This window comes from Zingiber officinale, chromosome 4A (assembly GCF_018446385.1).
Source record: "Zingiber officinale cultivar Zhangliang chromosome 4A, Zo_v1.1, whole genome shotgun sequence".
In the NCBI taxonomy this organism is placed as follows: Eukaryota; Viridiplantae; Streptophyta; class Magnoliopsida; order Zingiberales; family Zingiberaceae; genus Zingiber; species Zingiber officinale.
The window spans coordinates 72278379-72296103 of record NC_055992.1 but is presented as its reverse complement, the minus strand read 5'-3'; positions in this window follow the sequence as shown (position 1 = coordinate 72296103).

Sequence of the window (17725 nt, the reverse complement as noted above, 5' to 3'; positions counted from 1 at the left end):
GCAGAGTGCACGGTTGTCATAGCCCTACCCACTCGGTCTCGCCATTGCATGTGAGACGGCTGAGCATGGCAGTAGGGGTGACCAGGACATGTCATTTGCATCATATGCACAGATTGCATTATTTATGAGTGATGCATTTTGGTGATTGCATATGATTGACATGCATACAGGTTATATGCTTTTGCTCTGACTATTTTTCTCTGTGTATGTTCACAATCAGTTGCACGAGCCTCGCAGGTGAGTACAGTTTATTTCAGTTATGCATTTTCTTATTATTCTTGCTATAGACTGTACTTTATGCCTATTGCTGGTTATTACAGTTTATTTCAGCTATGCATATCTGTTATACTGTTAGGAGACTATACCATAGGTTGTACTGTTAGGAAACTGTACCGTAGCCTCTATGGTTTAGTGTACTGTACCATAGGATGTTACTGGTGGTTATATGTTGCTGTACATATCTATGGGATTACCTGCTGAGTTCTTTGAACTCGCCCCGTTGTTACTATTTTTCAGGTTGAGGCCGTCAGGAGAGATTCCAGTCGCTAGCCCTTTATCGCGAGGATTTCCTATTGTCGGGGTCTGTTTTGTTTTTGCATCTTATATACTTGTGATGTGAGTTTTGTATTGTGGACTTTATATCGAACACTTGGGTTTACTACTTTTAGTTTTCCGCTGCGGATATCTTCATTTCTTCGTAGATTTGTTTTCTTCTTTGTAGTGGAGTAGGATGTTTACATATATCTTCGAGGATTCTATATCGTTCTTTCTTTATATAACTGCGTGGATTGTTCATATTATATCTGTGTGGAAATGTTGAATATAACTGCGTGGATTGTTTCTTATTTGTATTGTGTTATTCCGGCCGTGTGTGGCCGAGGTATAGAGATATATGTATTCTGGATTCATATTGTCACCCGTACAGGGGAGATGCTGCCGAAATTTCTTCGGACATGGACTACCTGGGGCGTGACACTGGTGCCCAGAATCTTTCTAGGCGCTCAAACCTAGAACTTCATCCAAACGTGACATGGCATGCTCTGTTGTGACTGGGATAAAAGTTTATCCCCCTCCAGGTGACTAGAACCCTTCCAAGCGACCCGACCAGGGTTATAAATATAGCCTTGGTCTCAGTAGCTCAAAACAACACTTATAAACGATTCCTCTTTAGTTTTGTTCTGTAATTAAGTGGTTCAACTGCTGTAAGAGGCTTCTCCACCTGAAGGAGATTATTTAGTGAGCTTCAACTTCCTTGGATTAGCAATCTCCGGATTGAAAACCAAGTAACCCTTTTGTGCCTCTTCTTTTTAAACAGTTTCTTTTTTCTTTTATGCAAGTATTTAGTTTAATAAAGCTATAAAGTTCAAGAAAGGTTTATTTTTTTATTGTGCAGGCTATTCACCCCCCTCTAGCTGACCACCAAGTGACCTACAATATCCAGTCAAGCTTGACCTACTGACTAGTCGCTCACTTTAAACTGGTCAACCTTTAATAAGAGGAGATTTGTACCAATATTCTCCCTAATAGATAATTGCACCTATAATATCCTTATATTGTCAAACATGAAAACTCAAACTTGAGTCAAACTAGTCAACTTTGACCTAGGGACAATTGCACCAACAAATAAGGATGATCCAATCAAAGGCCCTGAAAGTAACGTGGTTTGAGTCATCAGAAGAGTTGGATGAAGAAGAACAAACTCAACTGAGGTTATTGGCACTACTAATACAAGCTCGTTGCTGAGACTAAATTAGAAGCTGAGCCTAAGACTGAATTGGATGCCAAGTTTGAACGAAGCCAAAGATCCATATCCAGTTCAGAAGATTTCAACAACCCTGTAAGTTCTCCTCAAGTAGATAAGTTGTATAATTTAATAAATTATTTGATGCACAAGCTTGCCAAGTCCAATGTTAGAGTGAAGTCATTCCAAAAGGAGTTAAAAGCCTTTAAGGAGGAGACTAACCCAAGTTCTACTCAAGTCTAATAATTTGAAGAAGAAAATTTTACTCTGAAAATTCAAATCAAAGAACTTAAAGATTCATTAGAACATGAGGGAGTGAATTTTGAAACACCCTTTTTAAAAAAATATGTTTTCAAATGATGTTTCAACATTACCTCCCCTTAACTTGACACACCTTGGTTATCCTTGAAGCCACAAGGAATTCTACCTAAGTTCAAGGGGTCTTGGTTCTAATGTTGACCAAAGGATTTTGTATCTAAGTGTTGGTCACTCAGTTTTCAAGTGACAATTTAACAAAATTTAAGCAAGAAAAAAACAACTAAAGAAATGAGCAAGCGAATAATTTAAGTTTAATATTCTTTATAGTCTAAGCATGCGTTTCAAAAATATCAATATGAAATTTCTTTAAATGTCAGAGTTAGTTGATTATCAATCACATATTTTAGTTAATTAAATTTTGTATTTACTTCGATTAATCAATTTAAAGTTTACAACAATTAAGTAGTTTAATTCTCAGTTTATGTTTAATTGATTAACTTGTTTTTAATCCAATTAATTTAGATCAAATAACTGAATTTGATTAATTAAGTTTTAATGAATTAGATTAATTAGATTGATTAATTTGTTAAGAATTAAAAGTTTCAATTAAGTTTGATTAATTAAATAAATAAATTAATCAATTAATTAAATAAATTTGGTTAATTAAGTTTAATTGAATTAATTAATTATGTTTGATTTGTTAATTATGTTTTAATTAATTAAATATTAAATAAATTAATTAATTAATTGGGTTGAGGTTGATTGATTAATTTAGTGTGATAACAAATTGAGTTAATCTATCTCATTTGTTTCTAGATTTTCAAACATGAAACCTTATAGGATATGTTAGATGGGTTTCAATTTAATCTTGATTAAGTTAATTTATAATCTAAGGATTGATTGATACTTGAGTTAGATTCAAGTTTAATCGTTAGTTAAAAATCTATTTCAAAAATTGATTCCCACCCTATCCTGGTACCAGGTTAAGCAAGTCTCAATCAAACCTAGATCCTTATCTAACCATTCAATATTAAGTAATTAGTAAGCATGAATAAGATGACATCAATATAGATTAATTAGGCATATGCATGTTCATGGAAATTATGCATGGATCAATTAGTCAAGCAATTATTAATTAGTTGGTTCCATACTTATAAGGTGTATTTTAAGATTTAAGTTTCAAATTTATGTAAACTTTTTAAGGAGAGTTTTAAGTTGTAAGTTAAATTTTAATTTGAGTATTATATTTTAAGTAAAATTATAATTTTAGTTTATTGATTAGTTGTAAAATACTGAAAAATTAATAATTAAAAATAGGGTTATTTGACAAATAATTTTATTAGATTTTTTAGGAATTTTTAGAAATTTTTCTGAATTTAATCGGAGCTCGTAGGACGTATTTTGAGGGGATAAAATTATAGGTTTTGGAAAAGGCCTATTTAGAAATACCCAAAAGTGGGAGTTGATTGAGGAATTGATCTAGGGTTTAATTTACAAACCCCTAAGTTATAAAAGGGAATAAACCCGTGCCCTAGCTTCCCACACGACGCCGTGCCTCCTTCTCCCCAAAACCCATCGGCTACAAGCCCCGACGAACTCCCTCTTATCTGTGCCGAACCTCCACCCAATCTCTTCTTCCCCCGAGCCATCAACTTGCAATGCCGCCTCCCCTCCTTCGCCGAGTCTCTTCTCCCCAAGCCACCGCCGGCCTCTCTTCCTTGCGCGCGGGCACCGTAGCAGCCGGCGATTTTCATCTTCCCCGCATGCGGGCACCAACCGATCTCCCTCTCACGAGATCTCACATACCACAGCTGCCGATCCTACTTTCTCCAAGCTGGTGCCCTAGCGTTGTTGCTGTTCATCTGTCACGGTCCCGACCATGTGCCACTGTCGATTGATTTCATCTAGATTTCCTTCTCCAAGTAGCAAAAGAACAGTTTAAGGTAAGATCTAAATAGTGCTTGAATATTAGAGTTTCGATATTAGATTAGATGAGTGAATTGGAATGTTGGAAGTGAAGGGGCAGTAGCTTCATTGTAATTTTGGTCATGACGTTCAAACAACAAGGGGTTCTTGACAGGTGGTTGATTCAGGAGCAAACAAATTAGGGTAAGTTTGGAAGTAATCCTTGTATAAACTCAATTGAATTTAGTTGTACAATAGTTGGGTTTTATCCTAATTCGATTTTGTGAGTGATTGATTTATTTAGTTACATGGTCAACATTGGGATCATTGAATTGTTGTGGATGAATTAGGTGTGTATTGATCTTAGAAGATGACCATGATTAAATTGATTAACTCATGAGTGGAATTGAAGTGAATAAATGGTGGATTGGGTTAGACCTAATTGGATTAATAAATTAGGTTAATTATTTCAATTAGGATTTTCGTAAATAGGTTGGGGATTTTATTTAGTTATTTGCTATATATGTAATTAGCTAAATACATTTTGTGATCACATGACTTGGGTTCGGGACGAGCGTCTCGACGTGAAACTACTTGACGTGATCTACGTATAAAGGCGGGTACTTCTTACTTTGATTCTTTAGTTCTTTGAACTTAGTGCATGAGCTATTTTGGATAAGAACTACTTTACCTTGACTCCACTCATAATTTTTCCTATGCTTAATACTTCCACTCAAAACCTTTGAGATATTCATTTTTATATCCATATAGTCTCTTGTTGCTATCAATGATATTTAGCAGATAACTATATACCAACCTTGTATGTTTTGTTTGTTGTTTACTTATGCACCGTATTTAGCATGTTGGCTTCATGTAGTGTACCTTATACTTGATTTTAGCTTATGTTTATATGATGACCGCTGCATTGTACGCATCATGTCATTGCATGCATGCAGGCGACCACTTCTTCCTTGTGGGGGAGTGAGCCGTCGGGCCGCGTCGCACACTCGGCCACTCATGGGTAGTGGTAGCTGGAGGAGATGACGCTTGTCCTGTTGTGCCGCACTCGTCCACTCATGGGTAGTGGTAGTTGGAGTTGTGAGCAGCAGGGATCCCTTTCGCTTGGTAGGTAGATAGCTATTTAGCACCTGTCCATCCGGTCACTCGAGAGGAGTGGCGGCCTTGTTAGGATGTATACTAAAAGTCTTGCTTTTGGTATAAACATTTAACTAGAAATAAGAATCACATTGGTCAAATGTCTACATTTACGATAAATGTAGTTGCTCAATTAATTTATATTGTAGATAACATGGTGTGTGGTGTCACACATAGAAGATCATGTTATCGGTTCCTTATAAATTATAAACAGTAGCTCACGACCAAGATGGAAAGGAATAAACCATTGGAAGGTCGTAGTGTAATTAGGTATTAGTTTATCTTAACTATATAATTACACTAGTACACTTAGAATGTATTGAGTAGGACCATTTGAGGTCGTTCCTTTTATACTGACTTTATGAAGGAACAAAGACCTCAGTTATTATGGAAGTGTGTGCTCTTAATCCTAATATAATAACAAGCACATATATTTGATATTTATTTCTTTAATTTATCAATGGGTGAGATTTAGTTCGATAAATCAATAAGCCCGATAAGTTGGGAAATGATATCACTTATAGTGTGTGTTGCTGATTATAGAAGGAAACTGTGTCCTAGTGATCTAGGTTGAGAATGTCCCCAAGAGGAGCTCATAAGGATTGTCATGTTAAACCCTGCAGGTGGACTTAGTCCGACATGACGATGAAGTTGAGTGGTACTACTCTTGGAGCTAGATATTAATTAAGTGAGTTGTCAGTAACTTAATTAGTAGACATTTGTTATCTTAAACACAGGGAGACTAACACACTCATAATAAGAAGGAGCCCAAAATGTAATTTGGAATTGGTGCGGTAGTTCAATAATAGTTCTCTAGTGGAATGAATTATTATTGATAAAATTAAGTTGTGTGTTTGGGGCGAACACGGGATGCTTAATTTTATCGGGAGACCAAAACCAATTCCTCCTCTCGGTCCCTATCGTAGCCTCTTAATTATAGAGTACTATACCCACCTATACTCACCTTCTTACCCATCCCATAGGGGCCGACCAAGCTAGCTTGGAGACCAAGCTAGGGCCGGCCAAAGTTTGGTTCATGGGTGCTTCAAGGTGGCCGGCCCTAGCTTGGGTTCAAGCTTGGTGTGGCCGGCCCAAATTAAAATAAAAGGATTTTTATTTTAAAATTTTTCTTATGTGGATAACATGATATAAAAGAGAGTTTAAAAATTTAAATCTTTCCTTTTATAAGATTCTACAAAAGATTAAGAGAATAGCTAAATCTCTTTCCTTATTTATAGATTAAAAGGTTGATTTTAATTTTGGTAAAAACTTTCCTTTTAAACATGTTCATGATTTAAAAGAAAGTTTAAAAATTAATAATTCTTTTTTATTAGTTTCTACAAAAGATTAAGAAAAGATTTGATATCTTTCCTTATTTGTAGATTGAAAGGAGATTTTAATTTTTGAGATAACTTTCCAGAAATTATCCACATGCTTAAAGAAAGATTTAATTTATAAAATTTCCTTTTAACCAATCATGAAGGGATAAAAATTATTGGAGAAATTTTTTATAAAATTTCCGGAAGCAAATAAGGAAGTTTTAATTTGTGTTTAAAATTTTTATTTGCTTGGAGATTTGGTGTGGCCGACCATTATAATAATGAGAAGAAAAATTATTTTTAATTAAATAAATTTTTTCCTTTTCATGGCAAAAGAATTAAGGAAGTTTTTATTAAAATTTCCTTATTTGCCAAGACCAAGGATTATAAAAGAGGAGGTGGAGGAGCCTTCATGGGTGAACAACCTCTATTCTTTTCTTCCCTCTCTTCCTTGGTTTTGGTGGCCGGCCCTATTTCTCTCCTCTCCTCTTGTTGGCCGAAACCTATCTTCTTGGTGGAGCTTTTGTTTGTGGCCGTATCAAGGAAGGAGAAGAAGAAGAGAAAGCAAGCCTCGTCTCTAGCATCTCTTGGAGCATTGGTGATGGCCGAAATTCTTCATCCTTGAAGAAATCTATTGTGGCTGAAATCTAGAAGAAAGAAGGAAGGTGGAAAGGTGGTTCTCATCTCGGAAGATCGTTGCCCACACAACGTCCGAGGTTAGAAGAGGAATACGGTAGAAGATCAAGAGGTTTTTGTCTTCAAAAGAAAGGTATAACTAGTAATGTTTTTCCGCATCATGCTAGTTTTATTTCTTTGTAAAAATACCAAATACAAGAGGTATGCGATTCTAGTATTTCGAATTTGTTTTTGATGTTGTGTTCTTTTATTTTTATTTTCCTTGTGATTTGATTGTTCTTTTTGGTTGACCTAAAGTTATTTAAGGAAATTAAATATTAGCTTTCCTTAAAAAGGCTTTGTCTAGTCGGTGGTGGTTGCTCCCATATCCAAGATGGCCATGTGCCTTGCCACGTCAGTACTGGAAGCCAATTTTGGAAATTAATATTTAATAGAATTAATAACCTAGGTAATTTGGATCGAAAGTGTTAAGTTATGCAGGAGATTCAAGTCTAAACCTAAAAGAACAAATAAATTAAACTTTGGATCAAACGTTAAGTTCCGCAGGCGATCCGAGTTTAATTTAAAAGAACACATGGTAGCTAGGAAAAGGTTCAGACCATTGTACAAAATTTTTGTACAGTGGAACCTTTAGGTTTTCCGAGTAGCAACCAACAGGCCTTTGGGTGGTACAGTTGTCATCGATCCGGCCTCTCGACTATACAGGGGTCGTGGTGCAGAGAGATGGGCGGGGTGACCTTCCGTGCATACGCTGTCATCATTATATCTGCTGATGCTGTTGTTGCTACTTTTGCTGCTGTTACTAGTTTATGATATTGTTGCTTGCTTCTGCTGGTGGCACTAGTTTACGTGGTTGATGCTTACTTATGTTGATATATACACTCGTTGTAGGGTTTAGACTCTGGTTTATTTATTGGTAAAATGGATACATCTCACTTATTTCCTCTGTAGTTATGAGCAATACTGTAGTCTTCTATTACCTAGCCTAGGATATGGTTTCAGGTATGAGCATTTATTATGGTTCTATTTTAGTATCTGCTATTCCTTTTATGAGACTGTATACTGTTGGCTTGTTCTCTATTTATATGTTATGTTCATGCACTATCTTTCCTTACCCGCTGAATTCCAATACTCACCACCCCGTAAAATGATTTTCTTTCGCCAAGTAGCAGTAGATGATTCATGGTTGCTAAGAGAGATGCCAACTGCCAGTCCTAGGTCCTGCGTTAAAGCTTCCTTTTAAACCATGATGTCTACAAAAAGGAAAGTTTTAAACATAATTAAAACTTCCTTATTTGTGGTCTCCCTTTAAAAGAGGAAATTTTAATAACAATTAAAATCTCTCTTTTAAAATTTCCTATTACACATGGCAATAAAGGAAAGTTTTAAAAATTAATCTCTCTCTTTCAAAACATGTAGACAACTACAAAAAAGGAAAGATTAATTAAAACTTCTCTTTTAAAAACATGGTTACAAAAAAGTAGAGTTTTATCAAAAATTAAAATATTTCTTTTAAACATTATAGACAACTACAAATAAGTATAGATTTTAACAAAATTAAAATCTTTTGTTGATAGCTATAAAAGGAAATATTTTAAAATCTAAAACTCTCTTTTAAAACCATGAAGATGACTATAAAAGGAAATTTTAAAAATAAAATTTCTCTTTTAAATCTCTTTCATGAATGGCTACAAAAGGAAAAATTTTAACAAAAATAAAATCTTCCTTTAATCCTATGTGGCCGGCCCCATGCTTGGACACCAAGCATGGTTTGGTCGACCATACTTGGGCTCCAAGCCTATGCTTGGGTGGCCCCCTTGCTCCAAGCAAGGTTGTGTCCGACCCATTACTTGGATAAGAAGTGGACTTAGTGGATACAAGGTTTTATATAGGCTACAATAGGGACCGAGAGGACAAATTAGTTTTGGTCTCCCGATGAGCTTGAGCTTCCTGTGTTCACCTCGAACACTCAGCTCAAGTTCATCAATAATAACTCATACCACTAAAGTATTATTATTGAACTACCGCACCAATCCCAAATTACATTATGGGCTCCTTTTTATTATGAGTGCATTAATCTCCTTGTGTTTAAGATATAGAATGTCCACTAATTAAATGAGTTACTGACAACTCACTTAATTAATATCTAGCTCCAAGAGTAGTACCACTCAACTTCATTGTCATGCCGGACTAGGTCAACCTGCAGGGTTTACATGATAATCCTTATGAGCTCCTCAAGGAGACATCATCAACCTAGTTTACTAGGACACAATTTCATTCTATAATCAACAACACACCATATAAATGATATCATTTCTCAACTTGTCAGGCCTATTAATTTAACGAGCTAAATTGTACCCTTTGATAAATTAAATAAATAAATATTAAATATATGTGATTGTTATTATATCACGATTAAAAGCATGCACTTCCATAATAACATAGGTTTTGTTCTCTTATATAGTCAGTATAAAAAGAAACTAAACCAAATAGTCCTGCTCAATACACTCATAGTGTACTAGTGTAATTTTATAGTCTAGATAAACAAATACAAAATTACACTACACCCACTCCAATGGTTTGTTCATTCCATCTTGGTTGTGAGCTACTATTTATAATTTATAAGGATCTAATAACATGATTTTCTGTGTGTCTCCTCACACCAGGTTATCTACAATATAAATTAAATGGACAACTACACCTAGTATAAATGTAGTGTTAGATAGAGCCCTAGAGCCAATCATTTGATGATTGTATTATAGACTTGCTGTATCATATTCTATATAAATAAAGGCATTTGGTTTTTGGTTATTATACTTACTTGTATTGATGTCAAATAAACTAAGTATAATAACGTCCTTGAGTAGAAGGTTCTTACCTATATCAATTGATTGGTTGAATCAATAGCGAGATGATATAGGGAACACTACTCTTAATCATTCCTAGTCGAGTATTAACATTCAGGGACAATGTTAATGCAATAAGACTAGTATGTAGGTCAACTTGATGACTTGATCTCACAAGTCATGGATATAGAGATATCAAGTTGACACATGGGTATGCATTAGAGAATGTATACTGAATGACCCGCCATGAGAAAATATCATGGATCATTATATGAGTATCATATACTTTCTCATGTGGCTATTAGTATGACTACTAGTCCTTAGACCTGAAGTCACCATGGTTCCCTACATAAGGAGTTATGTACTTTAGTTTCGTCAAACGTCACTCGTAACTGGGTGGACTATAAAGACGATTACTGGGTATGTAACAAATTATATGGAGGGATGTGAGTGATGTAGATGGGATCTATCCCTCCTATATGACGGGAGTGACATCGATATTCTTGATAGAGTGAGACCACGAAGTGTATGGCCATGCCCAAATGAGTCAATATGAGATATTGATCTCATTTGATTTAGTGAGTCTACTTGGAGTTCAAGATTTAAATTGGTCAGAGGATGACACGGTCTATGCCTCACATTGATCAATCTAGATGTCTAGGATAGAAGGACACTTGTCATATATTGTGAGCAGTCACAATTAGTAGTCACAAGGTGATGTTGGATCTCAACATTCTTGTAACTTGGGTAGTAATGATGTATTGCTAGATACCGCTCATTACTTATGGGCCTAAATGGTTTTAGGGGCATTGCCAACGTTACAAGAACCTATTGGGTCACACACAAAGAACAAGTGGATGGAGATTAGGTTCATATGATGAACCAAGAGGATTAGATTCATGTGATGAATCAAATTGGATTAAGAGTAATCCTAATTGGGCTAATTGAGTTGGACTCAAGTTGATTCATGTGTTCAATGAGTCTAATTTAGATTATGACTCATTGAATCAATTTAATTAAATGAATTAGATTCATTATATTAAATTGGCTTGAATTAAATGGTTGGATTAGATCAACCATGAGAGAGATTAAGTCAAGTTTGACTTGACTTGAGAGGAAGAGGAAGAGTCGAGTTTGACTTGACTATTTGCCACATCATTAGTGATTTGGCATTAGGAGGACTAATGATGATGTGCCACATCATCAAAGTGTGCCACCTCATGGGGGTTACAAATCTATTCTCTTTAATGGTCACATTTAATGAGAATGGGGGTTACTTTTTTGGTTTTGAATGAGAATGAATTTTTCATACACTCACATTCACATCATCTTCTTCCTCAAGCTCTCTTTTTGCTCCTTCTCTTCTCTTGGTCGTGGGTTTCAAGCAAGGGAGAAGAAAGGAGAGTGAATCTAATCCAAGAAGAAAGGTTAGTAAAAGTCACATAGAGATTTTAGAGGAGTGTGTTCTCTTCTTTTCCTTTCTTCTTCTTCCAATCCCATCCGAGAGCATCAAGAAGTGCTAGCACACTTGTGGTGTTCTCTTCTCCATCCTTGTGTGTTAGAGAACACATCTTGTTCGTGTGGATACTTCTAGAGAGTTGTCTAATTTGACAACTAGAGATCCAGCATCTCCTTGGACAAACGGAACTCGCGAAGGGCATGCATTGAAGGTATAAGATTTTTCTCCATGTAGATCTAAGTGTAGATCTAGGTAAACTTGTACTCGTAGTTTTTTGAAATTTTTCATTGCACGGATCCGTTGGCTAGGGAGTTTCGGGGTTTCCGCGACGCGAAAAAGTGGTTTTCGCGGCCCAAAAAACCCAACATTGGTATCAGAGCTAGGTTCGAAGACGAATATGAGTTTATTTTGGTTTTTATGAAAAATAAACATTCTGTGAATTTCTATAATTTTATGTTTTTAATGGTTTTTATAAGTATTTTTCTCGTAGAAGGGAAGCACAAGTGTTTCGACACTTGTAGGCTTCGACTACCGAGAAGAATTTTCCAAAACGGCAAAGTTTCACCCCAAAACTTTTTGGGACAGCGGGCTAAGGAGCTCTTGGATCACAAAGGAACCCTCGCGATGGTTAGATCACGGGTAGGGGTACTGCCCCTAACCCTACAAGGGGATTTGCTCTGCGATTTCTCCCTAAATCGCTAATCGGGACCGCCGGGAAAAATTTACTCATAAAAAATTGTAAAAATTATGAAAAATTATAGAAAATTATGAAAATATATAATTTTAAATTATATATTATTTTTGTGATAGTCATGGCCCAAAAAGACCCAATATGATTGGATTTGTGTTGTAATTTATAATACGGCTTGCGTACCGTCATGTGTTTGTGTGTGCTGTTTTTGATACGCGACCTACGCGTCGTGCCTCCCTATTTATATTCTAGTTGTAAATTAAATTTAGACTCGAATGTAACTCGAGTTTCAAAATTGTAATGTAAATTTTGAAGCGGTGGAAGGTCCACTCAAGACGGAGTTACGAGGAAGGCGCGAGCAACACAAGGTGGTCAAAAGGAAGGCGCTTGAGAAGCTGTTGACCTTAGGTTGACCATCCGATCTTCTCATTGGCTTGAGAAGATCGTAGTAGGGCCATGACATTATCACAAAATTATTTAATTAATTACTTTTGTGTGTATGTGATGCATGCTAGTTAATTAAGTAATTAATTAGTGCCTAACGATTAGATTAGATCTAAGTCGTGCACATGATGAACCCTTCGATTAGATTAGATCTATCGAGTATATGATACGCATCATCGTTTAGATTAGATCTAAATCGTGATAACTCATAATGGCTACCATGCCGTGATACCTACCACTACCTCGATCGTATGTTGTTGTTGAATCTGCCAAAACAGAGCAACACATACTATCTTGGTAGGGTACGGGGGGACAATCTTGGTCTCGCCTATCAACGCATGGGTGAGTACAACTCAATTAGATTGAGTAACTAGTTAACTCAATTGGATCGAGTTTAACTATAGGCATTATCCAATGGTTGGTAGATAGGTCAAAATCACGTTTATATTAACTCTTGGGCGTATTAGCCAAAGCTAACTCGAGTTTTAATATAAATGCGGATTTTGATCCTATAAACAAGAGTTGCATAGAGATGTAATTGGTAATTAGTTACCTACCGATCATACTAAGTCTTGGGCGTATTAGCCAAAACTAACTCAAGGGTTAGTATGATGTGGATCTTGTCCCACATGAATTATAGAATTCAGTGGGAGCATCATTTAGTTGAAGGCCTAATTAAATGATTTAAAAGAATATGATATTTATTTCTGTTGTAGAATTTCCATGACGTCAAACACGAACATCTTCTCTCTGCGTTCTATCCTTAAGAAGGACAAGCTCAACGGAGCAAATTTCCTGGATTGGTACAGGAATATGAGAATAGTTCTCACTCAAGAACGTAAACTGTATGTTCTGGAGCAGCCCATTCCGGAGGCACCTCCTACCACTGCCACGCGAGCTGACAAAGATGCTTATAAGAAACATCAATATGACGCATTAGATGTGTCCTGTCTTATGCTCGCGACCATGAACTCTGAGCTTCAGAAGCAACATGAGTTGATGGGTGCTTACGATATGGTTGAACATCTTTGTCACCTACATCAAGGACAAGCAAGGCATTGGAAGAGGAACTCCAAAGAATACCTGGAAGATCTTAAGAAGAAGAGAAATAAGATTTCTACTTCAGGTATACATGTTATATAAGTCAACCTCACTATTTCTTCATCGTGGGTATTAGATATCGGATGTGCTTCTCACATTTGTACTAATGTACAAGCGCTGAGAAATAGCAGGGCATTGACGAAGGGTGAGATAGACCTACGAGTAGGCAATGGAGCAGGGTTGCTGGTGGTGCTGTAGGAACTTATCATCTATCTCTGCCCTCTGGGCTTGTATTAGAATTAGATGATTGTTGTTATGTGCCTGCATTAACTAAGAACATTATATCAATTTCTTGTTTGGACAAGAAAGGTTTCTCGTTTACAATAAAGAACAAATGTTGTTCCGTCTATTTAAACGATATGTTCTATTGTAGTGCACCTCTGATAAACGGACTCTATATTCTAGATCTTGAAAGCCCTATTTATAACATAAATACCAAGAGGTTCAAGTCAAATGACTTGAACCAAACCTATCTCTGCACTGTCGCTTAGGTCATATAAATGACAAGCGCTTATCCCAGCTCCATAAGGATGGTTTGCTGGACTCATTTGATTTTGAATCTCATGATACGTGCGAGTCATGCCTACTAGGCAAGATGACCAAGACACCTTTTAGTGGGCACAACAAAAGAGCGACTGATTTGTTAGGACTTATACATAGTGATGTATGTGTCCCTTTCAATGTCGCTGCTAGAGGCGGTTATAGGTACTTCATCACATTTACTGATGACTTCAGTAGATATGGTTATGTGTACTTGATGACACATAAGTCTGAATCCTTTGAAAAGTTCAAAGAATTTAAGAATGAAGTACAGAACCAGCTTGGCAAGAGTATTAAGATACTTCGATCAGATCAAGGTGGAGAATACCTTAGCCATGAGTTTTCGTGACTATCTAGCTGAGTGTGGGATCCTATCCCAACTCACTCCTCCTGGAACACCACAGTGGAATGATGTATCTGAAAGGAGGAATCATACCTTATTAGATCTGGTACGGTCTATGATGAGTCACACTGATCTTCCGACATTCCTTTGGGGCTATGCTCTAGACACGACAACTTTTATACTAAACCGAGTTCCATCCAAGGCCGTGATAAAGACACCATATAGGATATGGACTTGGAGAGATGCCCAGGTGTCTTTCATGAGGATTTGGGGTTGTGAGGCTTACGTTAGACGTCAAGTCTCAGAAAAATTAGGACCTAAATCTGACAAGTGCTACTTTATTGGATATCCCAAGGAAACTAAGGGATATTACTTCTACATTCCCAGCCAGCACAAGATAGTTGTGGCAAAGACTGGAGTCTTTCTAGAAAGGGACTTTATTTCTAGAAAGACTAGTGGGAGTACATTCGATCTTGAAGAAGTTCAAGATGTGGATCCTAGCACTGAAGCCTCGATGAAAGTTGAACTGGAACCACAAAGTGTTGTGGATGATGTTGTTCCACAAAGAGTTGAGGAACAACAACCAGTTCAAGTAGACCTACCTCTTCGCAGGTCTGATATGGTACGTCGTCAGCCTGAGAGATACTCATTTCTCTTGTCTGACCATGATGACGTTGTGCTCATACCTGATTAGTTTTAAGTTGGTATTTCAGCCTTGGATTTCCATGTTTCTAAACATGTACAAACTTTGTTAATTAAGCATGCGGCTTGTATTTTTACTTGCTATTAGATGAGTAGGAGTAGCCTTGATTTTTGGCAGAATTTTATGTGATCCATTAAACTTTTTGAGAATTTCGACTGTTAACTTTGTAGTATTAGTGTTTGATTTCACTGCCATGTATAAGAATGGGATTAGCATCTTCCTTGCAACTCAAAGGGCAAGAACAACCCTTATTTAGTTAGAAGGGCAGCCTTTATTTAAAGTAGGCAGTATTAGAATAGCATGATTAGCAAGATCAAATTAGTTTTCTTTTTGCTCTATTTTATAGCATGATTAGTAAGATTAGATTAACTTTCTTTTGCTTTTATCACAGCATGTTTAGGAAGTCCAAATAAGTACTCTTTTGCTTTATTTTATAGCATGTTTAGAAAGCTTAAAGTTACTCTCTTTTGCTCTATTCTATAGCATGATTAGTAAGTTCAGATGTTCTTTCTTCTCCTTTGTTTTACAGCTTGTTTAGAAAGTTCAGATTTGCTTTTCTGTTGCTTTGTTTTATAACATGCTTAGAGAGAGTTTAGATTTGCTTCCCTTGTATTGTTTTTATATAGCATGCTTAGTTAATTGTAATCCTACACTTGTTAGGTATATCTAAAGGATTTCAATAAACTCTAATAAAGGATTATGAGGGAACTGAGTAAAAAGAAAGAGACCTTGGTCTAGTTAAAAAGAGATAACAAGTAAACTAAAGTAAGAGGCTAGTACCCGACTTCCAAGGTTGTCGTTAAACAAATCCAGGTGACCAATTCCAAGGTCTTGGCCCTTGTAAGACCAAGGTCTTTACCTCATAGGACTAGAGGCTCGCTACCTCAGTCACTATTAGAGAGAGCGCAAAATAAAGATGGTACTAAGCCTGGGCCCAAAGAAGAAGCAAAGAAGAAAAGAAAAGAAGAACAAGAAGAAGAAAGTGAAAAAGAAATTAAAAGATTAATTTCTAGTATAAGAAAAGTAAGAAGAACAAGAAGAAGAAAGTGAAAGAGAAATTAAAAGATTAATTTCTAGTATAAGGATATAAGAAAATGAAACAAGTTTATGCTTAGAATCAATAAAAGTTTAGTTCTTTAATTTTAAGCTTACAGTAGTTGTTTCATTACTTTCCTGTCAGTTAGTGAGCATATTTAGTATTCAGTTTTATTTCTGTATACCATGAGTACATGCAGCTTTGCTTTAGCATTTCAGTTTCAGGATTATTGCATTTCTTTTATGCACTTCAAGTTTTTGTGAGATAGATTAGTACTTACTAAGCGTTTTCGCTTATAGTTTTGTTTTCTTTCTTCCTACTGCAGATAAAGGAAAAGCTAAGGTATGAAAGGGAGGCGACAGGATGGTGGTGGTGATGAAGGTGTGTGATGTCTGGACTGTGGAGAGATCCAGAAGTAGCTGGCAAAATTGTCAAGACTTTCTTTTAGTTCTCTGTTAATGTTATATTAAATTTGGGATTGTAGTTGAGTTTATTTCCGCATGTCTAGCTAGTCTCTTTTATTATTTGTGGAGTGTTGTAGTCATTGCTATTGCTAGAGTAGTTTCTTTGTTTTTATTATGATTTTTATTACTGCGTGGTTGTGGAAAATATGTTCCAGCCGTCTGTGGCTGCGTATACTATGTTTGTATTATAGATTTGGTCACGGTACAGGGGAGACTCTGTCGAAATTTTTCGGTAGGGTTTCCATGTATTAAAAATCCACTGGCCAGGGGTGGAAAGTCCTAGTGAGTAATGACACGGCCAAGGGTCGTCGGTCGACGACATTAGAGGTCGCCAAATGGGCCGACGACATAGGGGCCGATGGTCGACGACATGAGAGGTCGCCAAATGGCCCCTCCTGCTAAGGCCACGGGGATTACTTTACAATACTTAACAACTTATTAACTTATTACAGCGGAAGTCTTACTTGTAAATTTTTAAAACATAGAATCCATATGTCATACTTTACATTATTTCAAGACATATAGGAATTAACTGTTGGTTGCTACTCGGAAAACCTAGAGGTTCCACTGTACAAAAAATTTTGTACAAAGGTCTGAACCTTTTCCTAGCTACCATGTGTTCTTTTAAATTAAATTTTGGATCGCCTGCGGAACTTAACACGTTTGATCCAAAACTTAATCTATTTGTTCTTTTAGGTTTTGACTTGGATCTCCTGCGGAAGTTAACACGTTTGACCCAAATCACCTTAAGTTATTAATTCCATTAAATATTAATTTCCATAATTGGTTCCCAGTACTGACGTGGCGAGGCACACGACCTTCTTGGATATGGGAGCAACCACCACCGACTAGACAAAACCATTTATAGAAAGCTAATATTTAATTTCCTAAAATAACTTTAGGTTAACCGAAAAGAACAATCAAATCACAAGGAAAAGAAAAAAATAAAAGAACACAACATCGAAAAACATATTCGAAATTCTAGAATCGTAAGCCTCTTGTATTTGGTATTATTTCCATAAATAACTAGTATGATGCGGAAAGAAAAATTACTAGTTATACCTTGTAGAAAAATCTCTTGATC